The 6,186-nt window shown below is 42.0% G+C and overlaps 1 pseudogene; it reads left to right on the plus strand.

The window, feature by feature from the left end:
• Positions 1-273: 273 nt before the first annotated feature.
• LOC104675040 lies at positions 274-1,737 on the plus strand (annotated as a pseudogene).
• Positions 1,738-6,186: the final 4,449 nt, after the last annotated feature.

The following is a 6,186-nucleotide window of genomic DNA, read 5'->3' on the forward strand; positions in this document are numbered from 1 at the left end:
TGGCAGGGATATAATTAGCTTTTTAAGAAACTGTCAGTTGCTCCATTGTGCAATGTGGTAATGGCGGCAACAAAGCCAGGGCTGCTCTATGAAGAGGAAGCAAATAGGGCTTGCCAGGACAGTGATGGAGAAGAACAAAAAGGGAGGATCGCCTCAATAAAAGGAGGGCAGCTTTGCCAGTTTGCAATTTAAAATACTGAAGCAGAGTCTTTGAAGCAAGAAGGAAATGCACATTATGCCAAGGAAGATTACAACGAAGCTTATAAGTATTAGACAAAAGCCACAGATATGTGCCCTAAAAATGCTAGCTATTATAGTAATAGAGCAGCCATATTGATGATGCTTGGAAGGTTTTGGGAAATGCTTGGAGATGCTTTCACAGTCAGTGAAATTGGCTGATGGTTTCTTCCGGGGACATCTACGAGAGGGCAAGTGCCACCTCTCTCCAGGGAATGCCATGGCAGCACATTGCAGTTTTCAGAAAGCCCTAGAACCGGATCATAACAATGCTCACTCACAACAGTTCACAAATGCTAACGCAGTTGTGGAATAGGAGAAAGTCACAGAAACAGGTTTTGAGAAGTGGGCTTTTCAGAAGGTGGTTTTCTGCACGGACTATGCCCTAGAATTTGCCCCTGTCTGCCATCACTTCAATATCCCTCAAAGCAGAATGTTTGGCAATGCCAGGTCGTTATCCAGAAGCACAGTCTGCGGCCAGTGACATTTTATGAATGGATTCCACCAATGTGGATGCTCTGTATGTACGCAGTCTTTGCCTTTATTATGAAGATTGTATTGAGCTGGCAGTTGTTCAGTTTTTTGTACAGGCTCTCAGAATATCTCCTGACCATGAGAAGGCCTGTGTTGGGTGCAGAAATGCCAGAGCATTTAACACAAAGAAAGAAGACTGGAATAAAGCATTTAGGGAAGGAAATTACAAACTAGCTGATGAACTGGACACAGAAGCCCCGAGATAGACCTCAACAATATAAAAGCAATTGCTAAACTCTACTGAAACTGGGATACGGTTAATTCTGAGCTTGGGAAACTAGATGATGCAATAGACAGCTGCACAAATGCAGTGAGGCTCCTGACACTTACATAAAAGCTTGCTTGAGAAGAGTTCAGTGTTTGATGGACACAGAACAGTATGAAGAAACAGTGCGAGGCTATGAAAAAAGTATATCAGATGGAGAAAGCAAAAGAATACAAACAGCTCCTAAAAAATGCACAGCTGGAACTGAAGAAGAGTAAGAGGGATAATTACTACAAGGTTCTGGGAGTGGACAAGAATGCCTCTGAGGACAAGATCAAGAAAGCTTATTGGAAACAGACCTTTATGTACCCTCCACATCGGCATGATGGAGCCAGTGCTGGGGTTCAAAAGGAGGAGGAGAAGATCAAGGAAGTGGCGAGGTCTTTACCATCCTCTTTGATTCCAAGAAAACGATTCATTATCACAGTGGACAGGACCTGGATAAGAAGGACATGAATTTGGGTGATTTTGATGCAAACAATATCTTCAAGGTATTCTTCCATGGTCCTGAGGGCTTCAGCTTTGAAGCATCTGGTCCAAGGAGTTTCTTTCTTCAATTTGGCTAATGAAGGGCAATCATCCAGAATCCAGAAAATGCAGTCACTCAGTTTAAATATAATTAGTAGATCATTTCTATTGAGAGGAATATTTAAATCTCCAACCATAATTTGTCTGCCTCTCCTGTAGTTCTATCAGTTTTTGCTCGATGTATTTTATTATTAGGTGCATAAATGTTTAGATTTATGACTTCCCTTTATCATTATGAAATAAACTTGAAGAATTCCATGTAATATTGTTTGCTGTGAAATCTATCGTGTCTGATAGTAATATAGTCACTACAACTTTCTTTTAGTTAAGGTTAGCAAGATTATCTTTTTCTGTCTTTTAACATCTAACATGTGTGTTTGTGTGTGTGTGTGTGTGTGAAAATAAATAACACCAAAAGCACTTTCTTTGAGAAAATCAATAAAATTGATCAATCTCTAGCTAGACTGATAAAAAAAAAAAAAAAGGCGGGGTGCAGTGGCTCACGTCTATAATCCCAGCACTTTGGGAGGCTGAGGTGGGCAGATCACGAGGTCAGGAGATCAAGACCATCCTGGCTAACACGGTGAAACCCCATCTCTACTAAAAATACAAAAAATTAGCTGGGCGTGGTGGTGGGTACCTGTAGTCCTAGCTACTCGGGAGGCTGAGGCAGGAGAATGGCGTGAACTTGGGAGGCGGAGCTTGCAGCGAGCCTAGATTGCATCACTGCACTCCAGCCTGGGCGACAGAGCGACTCCATCTAAAAACAAAAAAAAACTATATATATATGTGGAGAGAGAGTACATTTCTTATATGCAGCATGGTCTTCTTTTTCTTTTTCTTTTTGAGATGGAGTTTCACCTCTTGTCCAGGTTGGAGTGCAATGGAGCGATCTCGGCTCACGACAACCTCCGCCTCCTGGGTTCAAGCAATTCTCCTGCCTCAGCCTCCCAAGTAGCTGGGATTACAGGCATGTACCACCATGCCCAGCTAATTTTGTATTTTTAGTAGAGACGGGGTTTGGTCAGGCTGGCCTCGAACTCCTGACCTCAGGTGATCTGCCAGCCTCGACCTCCCAAAGTGCTGGGATTACAGGTGTGAGCTGCTGCACCCGGCCTTGTGTTTCTTATCTATTTGACAATCTCTGCCTTTTAACTGAGATGTTTTGACAAAGTTATGTTTAATGTGATAATCGATAGATTTAAGTCTGTCATCTTGCCATTTGTCTTCTGTTTGACCCATCTCTTCCTTTTCTTCCCTTTTCTTCATGTCTTTGGTTGAAGAACTTCCTTTGACATTTCTTTCTTTTTTTTTTTTTTTTTTTTTTGAGATGGAGTCTTGCTCTGTTGCCAGGCTAGAGTGTGGTGGTGTAATCTCAGCTCACTGCAATCTCTGACTCCCGGGTTCAAGTGATTCTCCTGCCTAAGCCTCCTGAGTAGCTGGGATTACAGGTGCGCACCACCAAGTCCAGCTAATTTTTGTGTTTTTAGTAGAGATGGGGTTTCACCATGTTAGCCAGGATAGTCTTGATTGCCTGACTTTGTGATCCACCCACTTTGGCCTCCCAAAGTGCTGGGATTACGGGCGTGAGCCACCATGCCCAGCCTGACATTTCTTATATAGCAAGTCTGTTGGTGATAAATATTTTCAGCTTCTGTATATGTGAAAGAGTCTTTACTTCACCTTAGTTCTTGAAACATACTTTTGCTTGGTATAAAATTCTAGTTTGACGGTTTAATAATTTGTTAGTCAGTACATTAAAGACGTTGTATCACTGTCTTCTCACTTGCGTTTTTTCTTATAAGAGATCTGCTATCATTCTTATCTTTGTTTCCCTGTATGTATTGTGATGTTTTTCTCTGGTTTACAATGTTCTATCACTGGTTCAATTTAATTAAGATGTGCCTTAGTGTAGTTTTCTTCACATTTCTTGTGCTTTGGGTTCATTGGGCTTCTTGAATATGTAGATTTATACTTTTCATTAAATTTGGAAAATTATTGGCCATTATTTCTTCCCATTTTTTTCTGTTACCCTCTCTCTTCTTTTTCAGTGACTTCTATTACTTGTATATTAGGCATCTTGAAGTTTTCCACAGCTCAGTAATACATGGTTTTTTAAATATTTATTCTTTCTCTATTTAATTGTAGATAATTTCTATTGCTATGTCTTCATATACACTAATCTTTTCTTCTGCAATTTTTAATCTACTTCTTAAACTCCTTAATTTTTTTTTTTTTTTTTTGAGACAGAATCTTGCTCTGTCACCCAGGCTGGAGTGCAGTGGCGTGATCTCAGCTCACTGCAAGCTCTGCCTCCTGGGTTCATGCCATTCTCCCACCTCAGCCTCCCAAGTAGCTGGGACTACAGGTACCCATGACCATGCCCGGCTAATTTTCTTTTCTTTTCTTTTTTTTTTTTTTTTGAGACAGAGTTTCACTCTTGTTGCCCAGGCTGGAGTGCAATGGTGCGATCTTGGCTCACTGCAACCTCCGCCTCCTGGGTTCAAGCGATTCTCCTGCCTCAGCCTCCCTAGTAGCTGGGATTACAGACATGTGCCACCACGCCCAGCTAATTTTTTGTATTTTTAGTAGAGATGGGGTTTCACCCTGTTAGCCAGAATGGTCTCGATCTCCTGACCTTGTGATCTGCCTTCCTTGGCCTACCAAAGTGCTGAGATTACAGGTTTGAGCCACTGTGCCTGGCCCCTTAAATATTTTTTTTAGGCTGAGCATGGTTGCTTACACCTGTAATCCCACCTCTTTGGCAGGTTGAGGCAGGAGGATTGCCCAGGAGTTTGAGACCAGCCTGGGCAACAAAGTGAGACCCATCTCTACAACTTTTTTTTTTTTTTTTTTTTTTTTTTTTGAGACAGAGTCTCACTCTGTTGCCCAGGCTGGAGTGCAATGGTGTAATCTCAGCTCACTGTAACCTCTGCCTCCCGGGTTCAAGTGATTTTCTTCCCTCAGCCTCCTGAGTAGCTGGTATTACAGGCGCTTGCCACCATTCCTGACTGATTTTTGTATTTTTAGTAGAGATGGGATTTCACCGTGTTCGCCAACTTCGTCTTGAACTCCTGACCTCAGGTGATCCACACACCTCTGCCTCCCAAAGTACTGGGATAACAGGCATGAGCCACTGTGCCTAGCCTACAATTTTTTAAAAATTAGCTGGGCACGGTGACACATGCCTGTGGTACCAGCTACATGCGAGGTTGAGGTGGGATGATTGTTTGAGCTTGGGAGGTTGAGGTTGCTGTGAGCCGTGATTGTGCCACTATACTCCAACCTGGGTGACAGAGTGAGATCTTGTCTCAAAAATAACAATAATAATAAATATGTATATATAAAATATATATAATATATAGAAATCTATAATATATATAGTGGTAAAAGACACTACATAAAATTTGCCATTTTATCCATTTTTACATGTACAGTTCAATGGTGTTAAGTGTAATCACATTATTGTGAAACATCTAATTTGCTCCTAATTTCATCCAATGAACTTTTCATCTCATTTCTAAAATTTTCATCACTAGAATATGATTTAGGCTTCTTCTACATCTTCCATGTCTTTACTTAACTTTTGATCACATGAAAAACAGTTAAAATAAGTGTTTTAATATCCTTGTCTGCTAATTCTAACATCTAGGTTGTTTTCAATTGACTGACTTTTCTCTTCATTAAGGGTGGTGTTTTGCTTCCTTCATGACTGGTAATCTTTTATTTTCTTTCTTTAAATTGTGTTGTATTAGATTTGAGATCCTGATGTATGGTCATCCTTGATTGAATGCTGGGCATTATAGATTTTTTTCCTTGTTTGGTGCTGGATAGTTTTATATTCCTAAAAAGACTCTTGGTCTCTTCTTGGATGCTAGAATGGGGACATTGTTAGCATGCTTCTCCCCCTTGGAAAGACACAGTAGTGTGTAGTGTTTCACACTGCGAACTTTTCTCCAAGAAGCAACACAGGAACTAAACAGGAAAACTGAAAGAAACCACAGGCCCTTTGAAAAAGGTGGTGGGTTGCGGCCGGGGGTGGTGGCTCACGCCTGTAATCCTAGTACTTTGGGAGGCTGAGGCAGGCAGATCACAAGGTCAGGAGATCGAGACTTTCCTGGCTAACATGGTGAAACCCCGTCTCTACTAAACAAAACACAAAAATTAGCCAGGCGTGATGGCGGGTGCCTGTAGTCCCAGGTACTTGGGAGGCTGAGGCAGAAGAATGGCATGAACCCAGGACGTGGAGCTTACAATGAGCCGAGATCGTGCCACTGAACTCCAGCCTGGGAGACAGAGCGAGACTCTGTCTCAAAGAAAAAAAAAAAAAAAAAAAGAAGAAAGAAAGAAAGAAATGGTGGGCTGCAGCCTACACCATGAGTCAGGTGGAAAATTAGGTCTGCAGAATCTGAAGGGGGATAAACTGCCTCTAGGATATACACTCCCACTGGGGAACCAGTTAATCCCGTTCATGGGGGAGGGCCTTAACCCTTGGCCTTAACCCTAAGGCCTTAACCCTAAGGCCTTAACTGAGTGCTGGCAGTGATTTAGGGAGCGATGGGGAATACAAAAGCAGGAGCAGCAGTGGGAAGAGCCTTGTGTGCATTCCCAGTCTTCAGCAC

This window comes from Rhinopithecus roxellana, chromosome 4 (genome assembly GCF_007565055.1).
Source record: "Rhinopithecus roxellana isolate Shanxi Qingling chromosome 4, ASM756505v1, whole genome shotgun sequence".
NCBI classification, from domain to species: Eukaryota; Metazoa; Chordata; class Mammalia; order Primates; family Cercopithecidae; genus Rhinopithecus; species Rhinopithecus roxellana.